General features: G+C 37.5%; 1 long non-coding RNA gene across 1 annotated transcript in view; it reads left to right on the plus strand.

Moving 5' to 3' along the window:
- Positions 1 to 981: 981 nt before the first annotated feature.
- The window catches only part of LOC112405214 (uncharacterized), a 40125-nt gene continuing 14912 nt past the window's right edge, over positions 982 to 26194 (plus strand). The window contains exons 1-2 of the long non-coding RNA XR_003004289.1: positions 982 to 1039; positions 19023 to 19086. This is a non-coding gene — a long non-coding RNA (uncharacterized LOC112405214). The remainder of the gene's footprint in view (positions 1040 to 19022; positions 19087 to 26194) is intronic.

Genomic DNA, 26194 nt, shown 5'->3' on the forward strand with positions numbered 1-26194 from the left:
GTGTCTCAGTGTGTCTCTCCTTGGTTTATCTCGCCTGGGACTCTTTGCACTTCCTGGACTTGGGTGGCTATTTCCTTTCCCATGTTAAGGAAGTTTTTGACTATAATCTCTTCAAATATTTTCTCGGGTCCTTTCTCTCTCTCTTTTCCTTCTGGGACCCCTGTAATGCGAATGTTGTTGCATTTAATGTTGTCCCAGAGGTCTCTTAGGCTGTCTTCATTTCTTTTCATTCTTTTTTCTTTATTCTGTTCCACGTCAGTGAATTCCACCATTCTGTCTTCCAGGTCACTTATCCGTCATTCTGCCTCAGTTATTCTGCTATTGAATCTTTCTAGTGTACTTTTCATTTCAGTTATTGTTCAAGCAGAATATTGTTCAACTCTACTTATTTGTTCTTTAGTTCCTCTAGGTGTTTTTTTCTTTAATTCTCCTAGGTCTTTGTGAAACATTTCTTGCATCTTCTCGATCTTTGCCTCCATTCTGTTTCTGAGGTCCTGAATCATCTTCAGTATCATTATTCTGAATTGTTTTTCTAGAAGGTTGCCTATCTCCACTTCATTTAGTTGTTTTTCTGGGGTTTTATCATGTTCCTTCATCTGGTACAAAGTCCTCTGCCTTTTCATTTTGTCTATCTTTCTGTGAATGTGGTTTTCCTTCCACAGGCTGCAGAATTGTAGTTCTTCTTGCTTCTGCTGTCTGCCCTCTTATGGATGAGGCTACCTAAGAGGTTTGTGCAAGCTTCCTGATGGGAGGGCCTGGTTGTGGGTAGAGCTGGGTGTTGGCTCTGGTGTGCAGAGCTCAGTAAAACTTTAATCTGCTTGTCTGCTGATGGGTGGGGCTGGGTTCCCTCCCTGTTGCTTGTTTGGCCTGAGGCGACCTAGCACTGGAGCTTACCTGGCTCTTTGGTGGGGCTAATGGCAGACTCTGGGAGGGCTCACACCAAGGAGTACTTCTCAGAACTTCTGCTTCCAGTGTCCTTGTCCCCATGGTGAGCCACAGCCAACCCCTGACTCTGCAGGCGACCCTCCAATACTAGCAGGTAGGTCTGGTTCAGTCTCCTATGGGGTCACTGCTCCTCCCCCAGGTCCCAATGCACACACTACTTTGTGTGTGCCTTCCAAGAGTGGAGTCTCTGTTTCCCCCAGTCCTGTCGAAGTCCTGCAATCAAATCCCACTAGCTATCAAAGTCTGATTCTCTAGGAATTCCTCCTCCCATTGCCAGACCCACAGGTTGGGAAGCCTGATGTGGGGCTGAGAACCTTCACTCCAGTGGGTGGACTTCTGTGGTATAAGTGTTCTCCAGTTTGTGAGTCACCCACCCAGCAGTTATGGGATTTGATTTTATTGTGATTGCACCCCTTCTACTCTCTCATTTTGGCTTCTCCTTGGTCTTTGGATGTGGGGTATCTTTTTTGGTGAGTTCCAGTGTCTTCCTCTTGATGACTGTTCAGCAGTTATTTGTGATTTTGGTGCTGTCACAAGAGGGAGAGAGCGCATGTCCTTCTACTCTGCCATCTTGAACCAATCTGCCTATTGAGTTTTTGATGAGTGTGTGTGTGTGCGTGTGTGTATGTATGTATATATGTATATTTCAGTCACTGGATCAAATTCTTTCACTAATTCTAGGGGTTTTTTTGATCACGAGTTTTCTAGGAACACAATTATATCACTTGCGATCTGAGATAATATTGCTCTTTCATACGATAGTCAGCCCTGTGTATCCACAGGTTCCACATTTGTGGATTCAACCAACTTCAGATCAAAAATATTCAGGAAAAGATATTCCAGAAAGTTCCAAAAAGCAAAACTTGAATTTGCCACACACTGGCAACTATTTAGATAGCATTTGCATTGTATTTACAACTATTTACATAGCATTTAGAATGTATTAGATATTATAAGTAATTGAGAGACGAGTTAAAGTATACGGGAAGAGGGAGGATGTGCGTTGGTTATACGAAAATACTACACCATTTTATATAAAGGACTTGAGCATCCTTGGATTTTGGTATCCGAAGGGGGTCCTGGAGCCAATCTCCTGAGGATACCCAGGGATGATTTTATTCCTTCCTTAGTATTACAGGATAGTCTAGGCTTTTCTTGTACATTTCTTACTGCAGACCTGGAATCATCCATTTCTCTAAGAAACACAGGTTTCTTTTAGTGAGAAATGGTATTTCAAGACCACATTTTTGAGTACTAGATTAGTACATTGCTGTTGGGTTGGTTATTGTTTCTAGGCCTTTTCAGTGGACAACACTGAGTAGTATATATGTCTAAATCTATATTTGTATTTTCTAAGGTAAAATACCTCATGAGTTTACAGTGATATTTTCAATTCAAATTCAGGCCTACAGGTTTTTATTTAGCTTCTTCTATATTACAATTGTATCTCCTTTCTTCCATACTATGAATCTTCGTTCTCAAGGGAACAGGGGATGATAGAAGTAGAACATCTTTTGACTCCTCATTTGTTTTATCATATGTATCACACACACCATAGTCTCAGTTAAACAATACTATGTACTGAGAATAACTATAATTTTTTTTTGCATTATGCTCTCCCTATTCTCCCTCATCTTTTTTTTATCATTGTGCTATATCTATATTGCCTAAGAGTGTAAGCATTTTACACTAGACTCTCTTCCTTTTTTTTTTTTTTTTTTTTTAAACATACTCTAATGATTAATGATGTTGAGCATTCTTTCATGTGTTTTAGACTCTCTTCCTTTTAACCTTCATTTAGCCTTAGTTCTATTAAAATTATATATTCTATATATTTTTTGATTATTTATTTATTTATTTGTTTGTTTATTTATTTTGGCTGCACCAGGTCTTAGTTGCAGCACACAGGATCTTTGTTGTGGTATTCATAATCTTTAGTTGTGGCATGTGGACTTCTTAGTTGAAGCAGGTATGCAAGATCTAGCTCCCTGACCAGGGATTTAATCTGGGTCCCTGCATTGGGAGTGCAGAGTCTTACCCACTGGACCACCAGGGAAGTCCCTTTAATGTTCACTAATAGTCCTTATGTCAATGTCTTTCTAGTTCTTTCAATTGTTTGAAGTTCATTCTCTAGTAGATTCCTTAGGAAGGGCTCACGGGTACAATATTCCCTGAATTATTGCATATTGATAATCATATATCTGTTATACTTGAAAGTCAATTTTTTAGAATATAAAATCCTTGGCCTATATTTTGTCTTTTTCAGTATCTTAAATATCTTACTTCCCTTTCTTCTGTTATATGGTGGTGGTTTTGAAAAGTTTGATGCTAATTTAATTTTCTTAACCTTACATATCACTTACTGTTTTGGCTTAGATGACCAGAGTGTGTTTCTTTCTTCCTGTTTATACAATTCTAGAAGAAGTTTTTGTTTTGTTTGTTTTGAGTTGATATTCTCAGAAACAGATATGTTCTATAGTTTCAAATCTTTTTTTTTTTTTCACTTCGGGAAAGTTTTCTTCAATTAGTTTTTAAATATTTCTTCTGTTTTCTTGCTATGGTTTTCTTCCCTAGAATCTATATTGTCTATATGTTGGATCTTCATTGTCTGTCTTTAATATATGCCACATTCTCTCAAATCCTTTTCATCTCTCCATTTATCTTTTATTTAAAAAAAATTTAAAAATATTTTCCTCTTCTTCACCTTCTGTTCCTCTCAAGGCATAATCTACTGTGTTTATTGGTTTGTTGGCTCTAGGTTAGTCTTCAATTTTGAAGTTATTTTTTCTTTCTCTTTTTTCTTCTTTTGTTTTGCCATGTCACACGGCGTTTGGGATATTAGTTCCCAGACCAGGGATCGAACCCATGCCCCCTGCAGTGGAAGAGTGGAGTCCTTAACCACTGGACTGCCAGTGAATTTTCTTTTCTTTCTTTTCTGAGCTCTGTCACCTCATTTCTGATTTTTTTTAAGTTTGATTTATATTATTTTTTCAGATATTATATTATTTTCTTGATGTCCCTTAGCTCATTTTTCAAATAGTTTTGACAGTTTTGATATGCTCTGTGAGCATATCTGATTGCTTTCATTGTCTATAAAATGGACTTCAATGTGTGGTTCAAGACCCTTTTAGACACACTGAAAGGTAAAAGCTATTTCTATTTTCATGATATTATGAAGATGTTATTTCTCTCTTTCACTGTGTTGACATTAGCACTGATAGTTCAAAGCAAGGATAGGTAAAATTGCTAGCATTTTATCATGAATCAAAGCAGTGGCACCAAAATGTACTAGTAGTCATTTTAAATACATTTTTAAAAAGCCAGTTTCACTTAAGAATGTTCTTGATGAAACAGGAAAAGTATTAATTTTATTAAATCTTGTCCTTTGAGTACACATTTTTTTTTAATGTTCTGTGTGTGTCAAAATGGGAAGTACACAGAAAACACTAGCTGCACACTAAAGTGTGATGGTTGTTTCCAGAAAAAGTATTATAATTGTTTGAATTGCTAACTGAACTAATAAATTTCTTTTTAAAATTGGAACACCATCTTTACTTGAAAGAATGACTCACAGGTAAACTGTAATTATTCAGAATTGGGTGTCTTGTAGACATATTTTGAATATGAACTAAATAAGGCTGGAACGTCAAGGAAAATAACCAACAGTATTTGTTGCCAATGATAAAATTTGAGTTTTCAAGTGAAAACTTTAATTTTGGAAAACTTATATTTGCCACTGGCTTTACAGTTTCCTAATGCTTAAATACTCTTCAGGTGAGATTTGTGGTGAGATTTACAAGTATGACTTTTTGCTATTGTTTAGTGAGTGTGTCAACCTTTGGAGGATCCACATAATTCAATGAACTGATGGTAATCAAATGATCAATGTATTGTTACAAAGTTACATGTGGGTAAAAAAGTCATTCAAAAATCAATCATGCCAAAGAAATCTTGAGAAAAAAGAACAAAGCTGGAGGTAACACAACAACTTCATCTTATACTACAAAGTTACAGTAATCAAAACAGCATGGTACTGGCACAAAAACAGACACATAAATTAATAGAGCAGAATACAGAGTCCAGAAATAAACCCACCCATTTATGATCAATTAATCTAAAACAAAGGAGGCAAGAATATACAGTAGAGAAAAGACAGCTTCTTCAATAACTGGTGTGGGAAAACTGGATAGCTATATGTAAAAGAATAAAATAGAATTTTTCTCACACCATATACAAAAAACACCCCTCAAAATTTAGGATTAAAGACCGAATTTAAGATCTGAAAACACAGAACTCCTAGAAGAGAACATAGGCAGAACACTCTTTGACACAGCAATATTTTTTTGTCTCTGTGTCCTAAGGAAAAATAAACAAAAGCAAAAATAAACAAATGGGACCTAATTAAACTTAAAAGCTTTTGCACAGCAAAGGAAACCACTGACAAAATGAAGAGACAACCTACTGAATGGGAGAAAATATTTGTAAATAATATGACCAATAAGGGGTTAATATCCAAAAAATATATACAGCTCATACAACTCAATATAGAAAAAACAAACAACCTGATTAAAAAAATAGGCAGAAGACGTGAATAGAGATTTCTCCCAAGAAGATATACAGAGGCCCAACAGGCACATGAAAAATGCTCAACATCACTAATCAGAGAAATGCAAATCAAAACCACAATTAGATATCACCTCACATCTGTCAAAATGACTATCATCAAAAAGTCTGCAAATAACAAATGCTGGCAAGGATGTGGAGAAAAGGGAACCTTCCTACACTGTTGGTGGGAATGTAAATTGGTGCAGCCACTATGGAAAACAGTATGAAATTTCCTCAAAAAACTAAAAATAGAACTACCATATGATTCATCAATCCACTCCTGGGTATGTATCCAAAGAAAATGAAAACATTTAATTTGAAAAGATTCATAAACTCCAATGTTCATAGCAGCATTATTTATAATAGCAAAGATATGGAAGCGATCTAAGTGTCCATCAACAGATGAATGGATAAAGAAGATGTGGCATATATATACACACACACACACACACACACACACACACACACACACACACAATGGAATACTACTCAACCATAAAAAAGAATGAAATAATGCCATTTGCAACAACATGGATGGACCTATAGGGTGTTATGCTTACTGAAATAAGTCAAACAGAGAAATACAAATATTCTATATTATCACTTGTATGTGTGACCTAAAAAATAAAACAAATGAATGTATGTAATAAAGCAGAAACAAAACAGACTCACAGATATAGAGAACAAACTAGTGGTTACCAGTGGGGAGAGTGAAGTGGGGAGGGGCAAGATAGGGGTATGAGATTAAGAGATATAAACTATTATGTATAAAATAAATAAGCAACAAGGATATATTGTACAGTGTAGGGAAATATCACCATTATTTTGTAATAACTTTTAATGGAGTATAATCTATAAAAATATTGAATCACTATGTTGTACACCTGAAACCAACCAATATTAATATTGTAAATCAACCCTACTTTAATAAAAAATAAAAAAACAAAGATAAACCAATAGATTTAATAGAACACAATTTGAAAAGTTAACTGACAGGGTTTCATATTCTGTGTTGCAACTAACCTTCCAGCAATTATCACTTGTGAAGGTTTGGTGTAATATCAAAGAAGAATATCCACAATTATCTGAAAAAAGTTATTAATATACTTCTTTCTTTTCCAACTACATATCTGTTTAAGACCAGGGTTTTTTTTTTTCATATATTTCAACTAAAATAGCACATCACATCAGATGGAATGTGGAAGCAGATATGAGAATCTGGCTGTCTTCTGTGAAGCCCAGCAGTAAAGAGATCTGTACATATGTAAAACAATGCTATTCTTCTCATTAAATTAATTTTTTTTTGTTTGGAAAAATGTAGTGATTTTTCATAAATATGTTATTAATGTTAACACATAATGGGTGCATTATTATTTTTAAATGAATTAATAAATATTTTAAATATTGCTTAATTTTAATTTTGAATAGGATAAATATCAAATGATATAACCCACATAAGCAAAAGCTTTTGGGAGTCCTCACCATTTTTTAAGAGTATAGAGGGATGCTGAGAACAAATGTTTGAGAAGCAATGGACCAAGGAGTTGTTATTCTGCATCTTATTCTTTTTTATTGTATAATAACTTGGTGTGGGATTTGACATCAACCTTTTGTATTGTTCATTTTTAAAAGTGAAACCAGTTTTCCTGAACTTTTGGAAGGAGGCATGGTTCTGGGTAACTTCACAGAGTTCTCTCTTGTGTTTCATGTGGCTTTAAAAAATGTGGTAGCTTGTTCTCTGAGATTTCCTGGCTCTGTAGCCTTACCTGCACTTGTTCTGGACCTTCTTTTTCCTTTCTCCTCTGTTGACCCCATCTTGGTCAATTTTGATTCTAGTTTCAGCAGTTTTTCCTCAGTGTGAGGATTGTCCTGGAAGGAGCCCTAATATGTTCATAGGGGTCAGATTGTTCCAGCTTCTAAAGTTCCTTCCATGAGCCCATGGCACTCTTCTGCTTTTTGATTAGGCAAAACTCCTCTTAGTTTGACCTGCTCCTCTTTAACTGTCCTTCTATACTTTCCAGTAAATATCTGTTGGCCGTTTTGAGGTCATCTGTTTTCATATCTATCAGATGCTCCATTGCTTCCCTCTGCTTTCTCCTATGCAAGGTCTATAATATCGTGCAGGTTATATGCTTCTTAATGGTTTGTCCTCACCTGCTTGTATTTTGGGACTTGTGTGGATACCCTGTCAACAAGTTTCATTGTATTGATACTATGTTTTATCCATGCGTGGGTTTCTAATTTTGCTATCTATTGCACTGTTTTTAAGTTGGGGTTCAGAGAGATTAAAGAATTACACTGCAACCACTATCAACACATAGGAGAAATATTTTCTCTCTTTTATTTACCTCCACACAATTATTAGTTGCTATTTCCATTCCCTTTGGAGCTGGAGTGTGCCCAAAGGATGGAGAGAAAAGATGAGTTGAAAGTTCAGTTTTGACAGATACTGTTATAAGCTGGCTTCACATTCCCTAGGCCTGTTTTATTTCGTTTTTCCTCTCATGGTCACTTGTGTAATTTTTTAAGTTTTCCAGCTGAGTCCTTCTGACAGCAAATCTAGTGATATGGACAATGAAGTCTATGCAGCCTCTGTATCCTTTGTCTCTAGTTTTCTGTTACACTCTCTCTGTTTGTTTCTGGTAACCCTCTCAAACTGTGCTCTTGGCAATAATCAAAAAAGCTGATTCTCTCTCCCTCAAGGCTTATGTCTGGTCCAGGAGAAGAGATTCTCACCCTCTGTCCCATCAAACACTGGAGGGCAGCTCAATCTCAATAGAGCTGCCTATGTTATGCCACTGGAGCAGCTAATCACTTGCCCACGAGATTTCTTAGATGGAACTAAGACCCCAGACAGTTGTGCCCTTCTCCCTCATTCCCAACCCCTCCCAACAATAGCAGGGAACACAAGTCAAGCTCTTTGGGTCATCTGAGTGAAATCTCTAGGACTAGATTTGGGATTAGGAGGTAACATTCCTCTCTTCTTTGGTGGAGAAGGAGGGTAGGAATCACAGTTCAGCTATTTCCAAAAAGCCTCCTGACAAATTTCTCTCTTTAGTTTTCCAAATTTTGTGCCCTCAAAGTGGGTGAAAGCTTAAAAAGTTATTAATAATTTATTGCTTTTTGCCTTGTAAATTCTGCACATACTTTAGTCCTTCTTTTGAAATACAGAATGTAGAGTCTGATCATCTTGCAGCTTGAGGTGAAACTTCAATTTTAACGTAGTGTTACATTTTAATAGGAAAACATTCATTTCCTCTATATTCTCAAGTTATAGCTATAGAGTTCAATTTAATATTCGCTTACAATATTTTCCTATAATATCTCCTTTCTTATTCCCAATCTTGTGGTTCTCTTTTCTATATTTTTCCCTTCATTAGGTTTGACAGAGATTTACCCATTTTATTGGTTCTTTTCAAATATTAAACTTTGAGGGTTTATTTATATTTCTGTAACTTGTTTTACATTTCAATAATCTCAGTCTTTTCTTTATTAATTATGTTTTATTATTTTCTTTTGGTTTCCTTGTTGTTCTTCTACTACTTTCTTAAACGTAAATTCATTTATTTTTGGTACTCAGGCTATATATTTTCCTCAGAGTACAGTTTTAGCTGTGACTTATTGGTTTTCTTATAAAGTAATCTCTTTTTAAATTTTTCTATATAATTTGTAATTTCAGATTTAATTTTCTCTTTGATCAGTAAAATTTCATATAAAAATTAATAGAATATGAAATAAAAGCAATGGAGATAAGCAAAGACAACAAGAAGTGAATTTGAGCCCCCAAATTTCAGATCATACACAAAGCAATAATTCACTAAATGGAAGAGGTAAATTTTGAAGAGAAGTAATGAACACACTTTTGGATTATTTGACAATCCAACTAATGAAAATGATAAAATCATACAAACATACTGGAAAAGGATTTATATTACTTTGTGATTTGGCAGAAAATACTGGACAAAAAATAATTATATAAATTCATGGAAGCTTTACAATGAGAGCATTGATGACAAACTGGTTAATGATTATCATCAATTCAAAGAGGATTTAAGGTTAATCACTGAACAAGAAAAATTGAAATGACCTGAAATCTCTCTAGAGATTCGACAACAATCCTACAAAGTTATGTGACACCACCACTATCACATTTAATACTGAAGGAAATTTTCTAAACCATCATTAATAAAAACACATTTTGATCAACCATGCTAGGGGAATAACTGAATTATCTTTCTATTTTCTTTATGGAAAATAATATTATAAAATTATTGTCATATGAAGAGGAAATCAAAGAATATACAGCCAAAATATTATAGAGGAGTGTCAGGCAGTTAATAAACATATTATTATGTTATTTTTCTATATTTTCTAACATTTGCAGAATGTATTCGCTTTTAAACATTTCTCCTTTTATTCTAAATAAATATTTATGTTATATTTATTTTATAATTTTATATATATATATATATATATAACCTAAATTTATATGCTTTAGGCCTCGCAAAACTTGTTTGCCCAGAATTGGACTAATTTTAGTTGTTCTGCTTCTCATTCAGCTACATTCTACTTATGCCAGATTACTTCTTACGGGCGGTAGTGATTGTGCTGTCCACGTACTATGTGGGACGGGTTTTCCAAGGGATCTAAGACTGAAGGTAACACCAATTTCCAGGTTTCTTAGTGTGCTCCCAAGCATTATATAGAAAAGATGAAATGCAAAATGGTTTCAGGGACACTTGGCAGCCATTTGGAATGCTGAAATCAAACTGAATCACTACCTTGCTCCTTGCATGCAGTATGTTCCAGAACTTGGATTTGGATAGTTCAATCAAAGATTGAAACATGAAAAATGAAGTCATAAAATACATAGGAGAATTCCTATACAATATCAAAAAATTGATATCAATATCAATTTTTAAGTTTGATACAAATCCCAGAGGCTATAGAAGAAAGAATTGCTACGTTTTAATGAATAAAAATGAAAAAAAATTCTGCTTGCAAAGAAATAATAAAGTCAAAAGACAAGCGACAAATTGAGAAAAAAGCTGTTTATAACACATATCCCACAGAGTTTATTTCCTTAATATAAAAAGAGTTCCTACACATTAATAAGAAAAAGGATCAATAGCCTAATAGAAAAATAGGCAAAGGGTATTAACAGATAATTTATAGAAAAAGAAATACAGACGACTTGTGAACATATGAAAAGTTGTTCAATCACCTTTAAAATAAGAGAAACACAAATTAAAACGGACAATCAGATTGGCAAAGATCCAAAAGTTTTTTAACACCTTGTGTAGGTGAAGATATTAGGAAGCAGGAAATTGATGGTGCAAGTGTAAATTGGTACAACTTCTAGAAAGGGCAGATTAAATTAGACACAGCAACTTCATTTCTAGAAGTTAATCATATAGATATGTCAAATTTGTAAATTGTTACAAGTAGAAAGACATTCACTGTAGTATTTTTTCTAATAGCAAAATGTTGGAAGCAACCTGTCTATCAAAATGGACTGGTTAAGTACTGCGCAGCCGTAAAAACAAGAAAGCAGCTCTATGCAGATATGAAACCATCTTAAAGATACATCATTAAAAATGTAATGTTCAGGGCTTCCCTGGTGGCGCAGTGGTTGGGCGTCCGCCTGCCGATGCAGGGGATGCGGGTTCGTGCCCCGGTCCGGGAAGATCCCACATGCCGCAGAGTGGCTGGGCCCATGCCTGCGAGCCATGGTCGCTGAGCCTGCGCGTCTGGAGCCTGTGCTCCACAATGGGAGAGGCCACAACAGTGAGAGGCGCGCGTACCGCAAAAAAAAAAAAAGTAATGTTCAGGGCTTCTCTGGTGGCACAGTGGTTAAGATTCCACCTGCCAATGCAGGGGACACAGGTTCGGGCCCTGGTCCAGGAAGATCCCACATGCTGCAGAGCAACTAAGCCGGTGCACCACAACTACTGAGCCTGCACTCTAGAGCCCATGTGCCACAACTACTGAAGCCCGTGCACCTAGAGCTTGTGCTCCTCAACAAGAGAAGCCACTGCAGTGAGAAACCTGTGCACCGCAATGAAGAGTAGCCTCCGCTCGCCACAACTAGAGAAAGCCTGCTCACAGCAACAAAGACTCAATACAGCCAAAAATAAATAAATTAAATAAATAAATTTATTAAAAAAATTGTAATTTGCAGGGCGGGATACTGATATTTAAATGGATATATTCAATGCTTATGTTTTCATGGAATATCTCTTAAAGATAGTGGTTGGTTGGGTTACCTCTAAGTAGAAAAGTAGGATGTGCGTGGGTAGGTGGGTGGAAGACTTACTTTCATTACAAATCCTTTTGCCCTTTTTGAATGTTCTTCCAACTACATATCTTATCTATTAAAATGCTGCAATTATTTATTAAAAATAAGAGCTGTCCTATAACTAGGCTAGTGAATATCTGAGCATTGGTAGTTCTTTCCCGAAAAGGACATTATTGGGTACATGGAGAAAAAGCAAGGTAGTCCAAGGCTTAAATATAAGGTTATCCTCTGGGAATAAGATTATCACTCTAACAGTGATCTATGAATGGTTGCCGAAAAGTTTCTGAACTATCCAAATCCAAGTCAGGGTCTAACCTCAGGAGAACCCAAAAATCTAAAGTCGAAGCCTATTTAGCTGTATTGCAGTTATCTGTTCAAAGGAAGACTGACTGGATAGATGGGACCTGGTCAGCATGAGGTCTAGAAAAGGGAGGCCAAAGAGTAGAATTTGACAATATTCATCTAGTGCTTACTAAGGGAGAAGATGTTCTCTGGAGTGTATGGTTGTATCTTTTAGTTTTCCTATAAAACTAGTAACTGTCATTTAAATGATCTTTGAGTAGTGGCTAAGAACATGGCCTTTGAAGATAAACAGACCTGGGTTCAAATATGGTTCTTTTTTATCATCTGGGTGATTTTAGGAAAATGCCAATTCTCTGAGCCTCAGTTCATGTACAGGTAAAATGGAGATAATAATTGTTACCTGAATGCTGCTGTGGATTAAAGAAAATAACAGAAAAAGTCCAGTACAGTGGCCAGTATGTAGTTGGTGCTCACTGAATAGTAACTATTATTTTCATTTACCTGCCTTTATAATCTCTAAAACTTAAGGTCCTGAAGATCGATTAACAATTGAAACAAATAAAGTGGAGTCAAATGTATAGGATATTGTCGTTAACAAGATAAACATAGCCTTCTAGGCAGGGTGTCTCAGAAGCTTAGAGAGGCTCCAGGACATTTCTCTCTCTCTTTTGTTCGTTTATTTATTTATTTTTTGAGGCTCTTGGTATATATAAAATAAATGAAAAATTCCAAAACTGGGTTTCAAAAATTGTTTTAAATGCTGTTTATGTTAAATGTAGTGAAATGCATTATTCACATAATAATAATATTTGAAACATTAATGTACAGTGCACCACAGGCAGGACATGTGGTAGATGAAAGTTTTACGATGAACGTCTTCCTCTTCTGGTCACTGTGCATCTCTGGGACTGGATGGATGACCTCCTTTGATGAGAACATCAAACATCTGTAGTTGGAGCTCTTCATGAATGTGAGAACCAGCCAAATGGCTGTCCTGAATCCCCAGCCCCAGTGAAAGGCCCTGTTCTAAGGAGTAGGCAGAATAGGCAGGCAAACCCCTCTAATGGGCTGCAAAAGACAGACACATTTCTCTCTTCCAGTTGCTCAGCGTTTCTAACTTGCCAATGACAAAAGCCAGCGTTTGTGTCTTGTGTCTTCATCTCAGCTGGCGTGACAGTCTTTAACACTAATCTGGGCAGGCTGCCATATTTGGAGACCTGGATAATACCCTTGTAACGCAGGGAAAACTCACTTCACTCACATTTCCCTGTGTCATGGGGAGCCGCTTCAGGCCAGTTTAAATCAAGAAATGATACAGTTAAAAGACTTTTTAAGAATCAGGAAATAGCTCCTAAGTGGGGTCTTCAGTTGGATACCAAAGAGAAATGGCCCATTTTCTCCCTGGTTGAGTGAGCTTTTGCTGCTGACCTATAAATTCTACACTATTTCAAAGTTACTGGCTGGGAAATTAATGGAAACTGAGCTGGGAATTTTTTCTTTCTTACTCTTATGTGTGATGCCTTATTTAAAATAATTCAGACTCAAAGTGAATTTCTAGCAAATGGTGCTCTGGCTGCTATTGAATTTACTGATGATGAATCCATGATCCCCGCTTTTTATGTATTATATCGCTGATGTGGTGATTTTTTTTTTTTAAAGCTCCACGGTGAGACTTCCTTAAAATTCACCTCTTCCATTTGCTCCATAGTGCTATCAGGGATTTCAGGCTAAGATACTATTTAGCAAGTTAATTTACCATGTTGAGATTTTACAACAAAGTTTTGCAAAACCATTAAGTAAACCATACTCATTTCTTATATATTGGGATTTTTTGATGTGCTAAGATTTTATATAAATTTTTGTTTATCTTGATGAAAGTCAGATAAATAAATGCTCCTATTGTGCCTAATAACTCAACTCCTTGCTTTCACAAGGCCAGAGCAAGGCTGAAAGGAAATTCATCTCAAAGCTATTAAGAAAAGCCAGATAGAAAGGAAGCATAAAAATAAAGTGAACTATGCTGAAAGGGCCAGACCCTCTTCCAGACTGCTCTATATCATCTCAGCTACCCAGATGCAACAAAGATTTAGAGTTCTAAACAGAACTCAAAAATAGAAAGAAATGATGTGGGATGGTCTGAGAAAGGGATCAATCTATCCTGTGTTCACAGGAGACACAGGGAGAAAAAGAAATTATTTGGCAAAAAAGTCTCAACAGATTAAACCAGAAATAACATGTCCCACCCCCAAACTGCCACCATGGTCCCCATTTGAATACACCTCAAAAGCAGCCCTTGTTTCCACTGCTCAGTTTCCTGCCCAGGCTTGCAAGGGGACAAAACAAAGGAAGTGAAGAAACCACCTGGGTGCCTCCTCCCTGGTTCTCAGGGGATTGGTTGGTTCTAACTTTTAAGTTGTCACTGAAGCCCCCGGTGGCCAGACTATGAAAAAATTCTGACCAGTGATTTGGACCTTGAGGGTTTCCTCTAATAACCCACCTTCAGTGACTTTTAAAGTTCCTACAACTACACAGCTCAGAGCTTGATGTCAGTCTGCTTCCTGTATCATTTTTTAGATGCCTGCATGCCTTACCTTTCCAACCAGTAGGAAGACCTTGTGAACTCCTGAAAAACCTAGGTTTTTATTCCTACATACCTAATGCAATTTCCTTCACTGCAATGTTTTTCTCATTTTAGTGGGTCCAAATCCTGTCCATCCCTCAAAGACCAGCTAAAGCTATTTCCAATTTGAGAAACTTTCTGTAGCAGCCTTAGTCATTCTTTGTGGCCACCTTCTTCCTATGTTTGGAGAATCACCCTTATAAGGCACTGTCCACTGTCCACTACAACCCTGACAATGCCAGGTGCACACTTTCCCAGCCTCCTTTGTAGATGAGGTGCGGCCATGTGACCTAGGCTCTCGCAGTGAAATGCCCCCAACCCAAACTAGCCATGAGAAGAGCAGGGACCATTCAGAATACATTCTGGTGGCCACTGGGGGCTGCAGCAGTGGCAGATACTGGCTTCCAGAGACAGTAATGTCTGTGCTCCTTGTAGCTGAATTCTGTGTTGGTCATGTCCTCTGGGCAAGCAACATAGTCTGTCCCCAGTAGCAATGGTCGTGATGTATTTGCCATTACAGTTACCTGAATAATTTGGAGCATTTTTTTTCCTGCCTCCACAACCTCTAAACCTAGTTCTGCAGTCTCCCAGAGATTCTGTAAGCTACCCACTAATTTCTTTTTTTTTTTTTTAGCCACTTTACGTGGCTTGCAGGATCTCAGTTCCCCGACCAGGGATTGAACCTGGGCCACGGCAGTGAAAGCCCAGAATCCTAACCACTAGGCCACTAGGAAACTCCTCCAACTAGTTTTTGTTTTACAGTTTTATTGAGATATAATTCACATACCATACAATTCACCCATTTAAAATGTACAATTAAATGTTTTAAAGTAAATTCACAGGACTGTGCAATGATCACCACAATCTAATTTTAGAACATTTTTCTCCTCTAAAAAAACCCTCATATCCATTATCAGTCACTTTCCATTCCTCCCCCTACTTTGAGATGTAGGCAACTACTAATCTATTTTATATGTTTATAGATTTCCCTATTCTGGGCATTTCATATAAATGGAATCATACAACATGTGATTTTGAGGACTGGCTTTTTTCACTTGGTATTACATTTTCAAGATTCATCCATGTTGTAATGGATGAATCCACGTATAGGTAGTTCATTCCTTTTTATTGTTGAATAATACTCCATTGTATGTATATCCCACGTTTTATTTATTCACTCGTCTGTTGATGGATATTTGAATTGTTTCTACTTTTTGGCTATTATAAATAATGCTTTTATGAACATTCATGTGCAAGTTTTTGTGTAGATGTTATATCTTCATTTCTCTTGGGTATATTCCTAGGAGTGGAATTGCTGGTATGGTAACTATGGTAACTACGATTAACCTTTTGAGGAACTGCTAAACTGTTTTCTAGAGTGGCTGCACCATTTTGCAATGTGTGAAAGTTCCAATTTCTCCACATCTTTGCCAAATAATCTTTGTTATTATCTGTCATTTTGATCATATCCATTCCGGTGAGTATAAAATGATATGTCACTGCGTTTTTGCCCACTAGATGTTAACTAAATTCTTTTGCTTAAATCTAGTTTCTTGCAAGTAGAACCCTGACTGATCCATTCCTTATTCAGCCTACGCTGGCCTGTCCTATCTCTGAGCTGTACTACACAGTTGAGCATTTGTCCATTTTCTGGATACAAGATCCTTTTCTCCTCTCCTAGGTTGTAATCTACTGGAGGTCAGAAAGCCCATCATCTACTTCTGTGTCTCTCCTGTAGTGACTAGCCTGAAGCTCAGCACTTATGAAGCTTTAAGCAAATACTTGTTATTTGGAAGATTGTTGATTGGTTCATTACAAGTTCCTTGCTTACCATACAATTCCAGAAACGTGTCTTTCATTCTCTCATCAAGGAGACTCAGTTAAGGAGACGTGTAGCAGGTGCTGGGGACATGGATTTTGGAGATTGGTCAGATTTGTGTTCTAATTCTATTTTTGCTGAATACTAGCTGTGGGACCCAAGGGCCAGTTAATTAACCTCTCTGAGCTTTGGCTTTCCTATTTACAAAGAGAGATAATAACAGATATCAGATAAGTGTTATGAGGGTTAAGCTACATCCTGTATGTAAAACAATAGAACAGTGGTGCATGGAAATTGTTCAATAAATATTAGTTTCGTCTGTACCCACGCATTACCTTCCAAATCCCTCCCCCAGTAATCTGGCTTAGAGATGCATCTAGTTATGTTTGCTGTTTTATAATTTTACCAGGAAGATGGAGCAAGCCTGCTGTTTACATGTCTTAAGTCATGTTCTTACAAATGAGTATTATGTTGCTAGGCTAAGGCAATGGAAATCAGGAAAGAAGCGAAAGATGTTGCCCAAACTCCATTTTGAGAGTAGAGAGCTGTTGATTTTAGAGAGGTCAATTATGAAGTTGCCACTGAGAAGGCAGGAACAGGATGCAAGAGATGCCTGGGCTCTGCTGTTTACATGTCCTGTTTCCCCAAAGGACTCTTTTTTTGGGTTATGACCACATAGGCATAGAATCTTTTTGAAGTGAAGTTGATGTTTATTTCAGATGACCTATTTCTAGGGGCATTCTCGGCTCTGACTGGAAGAAGCCATGTGTACACCACAGGCTGAAGGATTAATCATGGGGGAGGCTGGCATGAATGTTGGTGTGTTATGGGAAGATCGTTGTCTGTGGCAGCTGTCTTTATCCTTAGTACATTCAAAGAAAGCTTCCATCCTGGAGGGCTTAAAATAAAGCACCTAACTGAGTGAAACACTTTGTAACATGGTTGTGAGGGGTTGCGCTGACATCTGTATGATAAACTAACAGGAGGTGAATCTGTTTTTTGCATGAACCTTACCTGGAGAATATAACTTGGCATTTATTCAGCTAGTTATTCAGAATATAACTTGCCATTTATTAATTTTTGAATCTTTTACTAGGTGATTTAAATTACTTTAGCAGAGGTCAAAGTCTTGCTACAGATTCCCTAGTGAGAGCTCAGATGCCAAATAAATCTGGAAGGGTTAAAAAGACTGATATTTTCTATAAATGTGTAAATTGTTGAGTGCATGGCCTTTGTGAGAGTGAGTTTTAGTAGTGATCAGAGGGAGGTGATCACAAGGGAACCAGATTCCTAAACAAGACACATTATAGAGGAGAAAATGACATGTATAAAGGGGAGGCTATAGACACAGAAATTAACTTCTTGGTTTTCCCAAAGTGAACCTTATCTGGCTTCATTCAGTCATTCAACAAACACTTAGTGAGCATTTACTATAGATTAGGTTCTGTGCTGGGAACTTGGATGATAAGGCAGGGCCTTTATTGGAAGATCCTTTATGCTGTATATAGTTCTGAGCCTAATATACCTCCTTCAGCTTGGATCTTGGAGCTGAGAAGCCTGAATTCTAACCTAGTTCAGCTTAGTTGCAGCCAAATGATAGACTCGTGAGCATGAGAATAGGGAATGTTATTGTAAGCATCTGATTTGGGGGATAGTTTGTTACATGGTATCATTGTGACAATAGCTAACTAATATATCATGATAAGTTTGGGCTGTCTTCTAAGAGCATTAGGGAGCCACTGAAGAATTTTAATCAAGGGAGAGGTTGATAACCTTTGGATTTTAGAATGATCTCTCTGGCTACAGCAGATTCAAAGATGGCCATTACTCCTTTAGCTTGGGCAGCAGAATGAGACAATTGGAGCAGTAGTCAAGCCTTAAGCAGCTGCTGGTCTAAAGATGAGAGCCAACTAGAGCATATCTGAACCAACCTATAGCTTCCAGCCTAAAGAATGGATTAAAGGTAGCAAGACTAGACTCAGGGAGACCAACAAGAAGACTATTGCAATCATGTAGGCTTGAACTTGGGAAGTGACAGTAAAGGAGAGAGAGTGAGCTAAGTGGTAGAATTGATTGGTCTTGGTGACTGTTTGATAGCACATGAGAACTTCAGGAGACTAACGTTAAGGGTGATTTGGTTGGTCAACAGGGTAGATGAGACTATCCTTCACTCAGAAGAAAATACAGTTTTTCAGGGGAAGATGGCAGCAGAGGCAGATGGGCAGGTTCATTTAAAATATACTGAATTTGTGTGTTCAAGTTATGTCCAAGATACAAATAGAACTCCAAGAATGGGTGGTGTAAGAAGCCTTCAATTAATGAAAAACAAAAACAAACAAAACCCTTAAACCAGCCTTTCCACTGAAAATGGAAGTAAAGAAAAGTTTCAAAAAAGATGAGTACAATGAGATGTTGAAATTTTTATTTTCCAGAATCCCAAAGAGCTGGAGACTGGGCAGACTGGCCAGAGTCACCTCAAGAAAGAAGCATTAGGAAGTGAGTTACATTTCACTGGCCCATGGTGTTGAAGGTCATAGGTCAAGAGCAGGGGCTTTGGATGGCTCTGAGATAGGAAATTGGGTATAAGATCACTGTACTGGTAAAAAGCAGTATGTGATACCTCCCCATAACTCCTTAGGCCTTCAGTGAAGTTATGAAATTCACAAAACCACAACTATAATAGGATTTCCTGTGGAAAACAGTGAAGGGGCCAAGGTGAGCATCCTGGCTGTCAAAGACTCCTTAGAGACAAAACACAGAGTGCAAAAGGAATAGATAAGGCAAAAGCAATTAAGTGTTGCATTTGCATAATCCTTAAGGATGGTCCCTAGGCTCATACAGGTAGAGAAATTGAGGGTTTAGCGTTTAGGTCAAGTTACTTAAGTCTCTGATGGCCAAAGGGACACCCAAAGTCACATCTTAATTACATAAGTTTCTTGGGGAGGGGATTTGGGTGGGGTTGAACAGAGCAATTTTGTTGAGGTTGTTATCATCTTATGACACACACACATATTTGTATATATATACGCATGTGTGTGTATATATGTGTATGTATGTATATATATATATGTATATATATATATTTCTTTTTTTTCCAGCTAAGTGGGAGGCAAAGTCATTTACTATGAGTTCTGGGGGTGGTGGAAGGGCTGGGGGTTTGAGGAGATTGGTGATGGTGAAATCTACAGGGCTGTGTGATTAATTATCCTCAGAGGAGCTCCATATTTAAGGTGCAGGGGCCCTGGAGGCAGAAGGTTGGCTTACTGAATTTGGAGTTTCACCAGGTGGGTTTAACAGAGAATAAACAAGAATGGGGATTGTGCAAATCAGAAAAAGAGGGATTCGATCGATGGATCACTTATGGACCTTCTCCATGTTGGGGGAGAGTGCAAGGGAAATTCTAGATTTATAAATATATAAATTAGGACAGGGTCTTTATTTCAAGTCAAGTTTATCTGACCAAGAGTTCTTTTTTTTTTTTTCTTAAGTCCCTACTGGATATTTAATTTCACAACCTACAAACTCATATCAAACTTTAAATGTGAAGTCAGACAATAAGTCAGTAAAATCTCATTTTTCTCTAATTTTTGTAACTATGTGATTTGTGCAAAGTGAGGCACACCTGTGCCGAGACTTTACAGAAAGCTTATAAAGACATTATGTCAGGGACTTTCCTGGTGGCGCAGTGGTTAAGAATCCGCCTGCCAATGCAGGGGACACGGGTTCAATCCCTGGTCTGGGAAGACCCCACATGCCGCAGAGCAACTAAGTCCGTGCGCCACAACTACAGAGCTGGAGCTCTAGAGCCTGTGAGCCACAACTACTGAGCCCACGTGCCACAACTACTGAAGCCCATGCACCTAGAGCTTGTCCTCCATAAGAGAAGCCACCACAATGAGAAGTCCATGCACTGCAAGGAAGAGTAGCCCCCGCTCACCACAGCTAGAGAAAGCCCGCGCATGACAATGAAGACCCAATGCAGCCAAAAAAATTAAATAAATAAATAAATTTAAAAAAATACATTATGTCACATAATTTAAAAAAATAATAATAACAACAACCTTCTCATCTACCAGCAAAGCAGAGAGCAGCAAGTATTATCATCTCCATATTGCTGGTGGGAAACTGAAGCATGGTGAGACTGCACAACTTCTTCAAGGGTTCTTCGTATTCCAGAGCATCCCAGTTTCTGAATATGTGGTATATCATATAAACTTCCAAACAGGAGCAGTGAATAAATAAGCTATCATTTATTAATATATATGGAGCCCTTGTGTCATGCTCAGCCTATGGTGAATGCTATAAATTATTAAAATGAAGATGTGTAATCTACACTCCTGGACTTAAAACTCCTATAATCTGGTTAGAGAGATCAAAACTCAACATACTAAAAGTTTGCAAAGAATATTAGAGATAAATAACAACTTGAGACAATGACAGGAAAAATACTGAGGCCTGTGTGAGGTGACCAGTGAATGAAATAGACAGTAAATTGGAGGGAAGAGAAAAGGAGAAGTTAGAATGGGCTGGAGTTGACAGAGAATACTTCGTGTAGGGGTGGGAATTTAACTGGACCTTGAGGAATGGGTAGTGGTTGGAGAGCCATCATTATCATCTTGCTTATATAAGAGCAGTTGTATAAATATGAACCCTCACGAATCTCCTTTTGAAAGGGCACTTTCAGACAGAAATCTGAAAAGAATTCCTTTTTTTAAAAAATATAAATTTATTTATTTATTTTTGTCTGGGCTGGGCCTTCGTTGCTGGGTGCAGCCTTTCTCTAGTTGCAGCGAGTGGGGACTACTCTTCGTTGGCATGTGCGGGCTGCTCATTGCAGTGGCTTCTCTTGTTGTGGAGCACAGGCTCTAGGCGTGGGCTTCAAATTGTGGCGCACGGGCTTAGTTGCTCCGTGGCATGTGGGATCTTCCCAGACCAGGGCTCGAACCAGTGTCCTCTACAATGGCAGGTAGATTCTTAATCACTGCACCACCAGGGAAGTCCTAAAAAGGATTCCTTTTCAGTAAGTGGCAAGAGGAGGAGGAGAGGGGAGAAAATAAACTGAAGACTAACTTTATTAAAATCCCATTTCCCCCACCTCCCTGGGAACAGGCTCTGCTAGATTAGATTGAGTTTCCTTAGGATTCTTACTACCTCATACCTCACATGTGCCTAAAATCTCTGCACTTGAGACATTCATGGGTGAACCCTCCATCTGCCTTTGTTTTTGATGCTCTATTATGCTTTGTTCCTCCATGAAGAAAAAGTAAGAGAACGCTTTTCCAAAGCTTAGTGGTTTTCCAGAATGTTCACTTCAGTTTTCTGAAGCATTCTCCTTGGGCTGGCAAACACTGTGGCCTGGATAGAATCACAGCAGGGCAAGGTGCTGCTACTCCTCACTTCTCAGTTAGAAAGCTGGTGGTCAAGGGTTCTGAGAATACAGAACCCTCCATCTGAAGACTGGATCGTCAATTGATGGGGATAAAAAGGTCATTGAATAGTGACTATCACTAGAATCCTGTGAACTCTTACTGGGTACTTTCCAGGCAGCAGACTCACGTTGGAACAACTCTTCAAGAATGTGTCCTTATAGCACAGGGAATTATATTCAGTATCATGTAATAACCTATAATGGAAAAGAACCTGAAAAAGAATCTATCCATATCTATCTATCTATCTATCTATCTATCTATCTATCTATCTATCTATCTATCTATATCTGAATCACTTTGTAGTATACCTGAAACTAGTAACAATATTGTAAATCCACTATACTTCAATAAAATTTTTAAATAGATAGATAAATAAATAAATAGAATGGGTCCTTAACATCTGTGACCTGAATCTAGCAAGCTCTGAACTTGTCCATTCCCTTATAGGTTTCCCTCAAATACACACCCACACCTTTATTCCTTTGCACAAAAACCCCATTCTCTTATTTTCTCCTACAATGAAGTTAGGGGAACCATAAAGAAGAGCTTATTTGTTCATTAAATGCAAGCATTCAGCAATCTAAAGCTCTATACTTAGAAACACAGTTGACTTTTGGTCAAGAAGAGGACCAAGAAAACATGGGAAATCCTCTTTCCACTCCTAACACATAAAATTTCTAGATATGAAAAACATTTTTTTTGAGTCCATAGCTGAACTTGTAAGAAATAGAAATTTCCAGGTGTCAGAAATTAAGGGAGAATCCACAGAGGTCAGTGCTACTTATGTTTTATGAGCAATCCCAGCACCTTAGAGTATGGATTTTAACAGGTGGAAAGGGTGGCGGTCCAGTCTTTAGGTCTCCTGTGCATTGCGTAAGTTGTAGCTGGGCTCCTCACAGAGAATGGGCCTGGCTCCCTTTTTAATTTTTTTATAAATTTATTTATTTTTATTTTTGGCTGCGTTGGGTCTTTGTTGTTGTGCGTGGGCTTTCTGTAGTTGCAGCGAGTGAGGGCTACTCTTCGATATGGTGCACGGGCTTCTCATTGTGGTGGCTTCTCTTGTTGTGGAGCATGGGCTCTGGACACGTGGCTTCAGTAGTTGTGGCTCATGGGCTTAGTTGCTCCACGGCACGTGGGATCTTTCGGGACCAGGGATTGAACCTGTGTCCTCTGCATTGGCAGGCAGATTCTTAACCACTGAGCCACCAGGGAAGTCCCGAGGCTCCCACTTTTGACCATGAATGTCAAAAGAGTCAGCTAAGAGAAATAAAGATCCTTATCCTGTGCTGCCTATGGAGGCTCAAATTCTCACAATAACCTCATCATAGAGAAGCCCTGTGCCAAGAATTTAAATTAAATATTTATGTGAAATCAGTGAATCCCATAGAACCCCCAGCAGATGCAGCCATGGAAAAGCTTGATGGGGTCTTATCCACAATCCAGGACACAATGCAAAAGAGACTTTAAGTATGCTTTCAAATGTTCAAAAAAAGAGAGGAAGGAATAGAATTTGTAAGGTAAGAACAGGACATATTTTTTTTAAAAAGAAGGATTTGAAAGAAAACCATGTAGTATAGTAGCTTGTATTTTCCAAAATCATTGCCCATAGATGCCTCAACAATATTTCCCATCCCACATGCTTTTCTCTTACAATGTGTCTTTTATACTCCTTCCATCGAGAGATGGGGTCTATGTCCCTTTCCTTGAGGGATATGATTGTGACTCACTTGTAACTAATAGAATGTGGTATAGGTGGTGCTGTGTGACTTCTTGAGGCTACATCAGAAATGTGAGGCAGTTTTTGCTGTGTTGACAGGATCATTTGTGCTTAGTCCTGAGCTGCCATGTAAGGAGTTCAACTGCCCAGGAATTGTCAGGCCTATACAAAATGACTATATGCAGAGGTCCTGAGACAACATAAAGAAAGAGAGCTATCTGGCTATCCACAACTTCTCCAGCCCTCTGCTCTTCTAGCTCTAACCACTGTCTGAATGCAATTTCCTAAGAGACCCTAAGCCAGAACCTCTAACTGATCCCTATCTGAATTCCTAATCCACAAAATCATGAGCAAAATAAAAGGTTGTTTTAAGATGCTAAGTTTTGAGATAATTTGTTATGTAGCAATAAATAATTGGAACATACAGATATTCTAGGAGTCAAAATATCGAGAAAACATTGAGAAAACCAGATTAAATAGCAGTTTAGATTAGCTGAAGAGAAACTTACAGAATTAGAAGATAAATGTAAAGAAATCATACAGAATGCATGACACAGAGAGGAAAAACAGAAAAATCAAAAGGGAAATTAGAAGACATGGAGGTTGAAATAAGAGGTTGTACCATATATCTAGTAGGGACTGCAGAGACAGAAAATAGAAAAAAGAGAGGTGCAAATATGTGAAGTGATAATGGTTGAAAAATTTCCAGAATTGAAGATAGACATGAGTCCTCAGGTAGAGAGAGACAGAGAGACAGAGAGAGAGAAGGATTATCTTTAAAAAGCTGGCTTACATGGTAAGTCTAAAATCTGCAGAATAGGCTGGCAGGCTGGAGACCCAGGGGAGTTGCAGTTTGATCCATCTACTGGCAGAATTCCTTCTTGCTCAGGGGAGGTCAGTCTTTGTTCCATTAAGACCTTCAACTTATTTGGGTAAGGCTCACTTACATTATGGAAATTAATCTGCTTAACTCAAAGTCCTTCAATTTAAATGTCAATCTCATCCACAAACACCTTCACAGGAATATCCAGAATAACGTTCAGCCAAAAATCTGGACACTATGGTCCAGCCAAGTTGACACATAAAATTAACAATCACACTATCCTTTTATGTGCAATTCATTTGTGTCTTGGAATCTAAACTGTTTCTTTTAGACTACATATTGTTGCTTTTTCTCTGAGTCTGACACTCTCTGCTTTTGGACTGGAGCATTTAGTCTATTCACATTTAACATACTATTTGACATGGTTGGATTTACATATCTGCCTTCAATATAGCTCATGGCTTTTTTGTTCCTGTGTACCTTTATTGTATTTTTTGTGTCAAACAAACATTTTGGTATACCACTTTCATTTCTCTTTTGATTTTTTTAACACTATTTTTAAAGCTTTTTGTTGTTGCTGTTGTTGTTGCTCTAGGGATTATAGTGTACATCTTAATCATCACAATCTACTTCAGGTTAATACTAACTTAATTCCAGGAAATTATATCAACTTTCCTCCAATATAACTCCATTTCCATCTCCTTCCTATATCATTGTCATATATATTTTTTCTGCATCCTTTGCACTATTTATAGAACAAAATAAAGGACACATACTAATTATTTGTGTATTCCTCATTGTCATATATTTTAATGTATGTGTTATAAACCCAATAATATAGAGTTATAATTACTATTTTATACAATCATGTTTTAAAACAAATTAAGAGAAGAAAAGAGAAAATATATTCATGAGCTATATTTTATATATTTATAAATATATATTTCTTAAATATTATACTTATTTATCTGTTTTATTTACCCACATATTTATCATTTCTGTGCTCATTTCTCCCTATGGACTTGATTTACTATCTGGTATTATTTCCTTTCAGCCTGAAGGACTTCCTTTAGTATTTCTTGTATGACAGTTTGACTAGTAACACATTCTCTGAATTGTTGATCATTGGAAATGTCCTTATTTTTAGTTTTCATTGATATAGACGTAGAGAATGGACTTGAGGACATGGGGAGGGGGAAGGGTAAGCTCAGAGGAAGTGATAGAGTGGCATTGACATATACACTATCAAATGTAAAATAGATAGCTAGTGGGAAGCAGCCGCATAGCACAGGGAGATCAGCTCGGTGCTTTGTGACCACCTAGAGGGTGGGATAGGGAGGGTGGTAGGGAGATGCAAGGGGATACAGGTATACGTATAGCTAATTCACTTTGTTATACAGCAGCAACTAACACAACAATGTAAAGCAATTATACCTCAATAAAGATGTTAAAAAAAATAGAATTCTTGATTAAAAGGTTTTTCTTGCAGCATTTTGAATATGTCACTCTGCTGCTTTCTGGCCTCTATTATTTCTGATGCAAAATCAGCTATTATTCATATTTTTGTTCCCTTGTATGAGTAATTTTTCTCTTACTGATTTCAAGAATTTCCTTTTTTTTGGCTTTCAACTTTTT

The sequence above is a fragment of the Neophocaena asiaeorientalis genome, unplaced genomic scaffold, assembly GCF_003031525.2.
Source record: "Neophocaena asiaeorientalis asiaeorientalis breed wild unplaced genomic scaffold, Neophocaena_asiaeorientalis_V1.1 scaffold171, whole genome shotgun sequence".
Classification (NCBI taxonomy): Eukaryota; Metazoa; Chordata; class Mammalia; order Artiodactyla; family Phocoenidae; genus Neophocaena; species Neophocaena asiaeorientalis.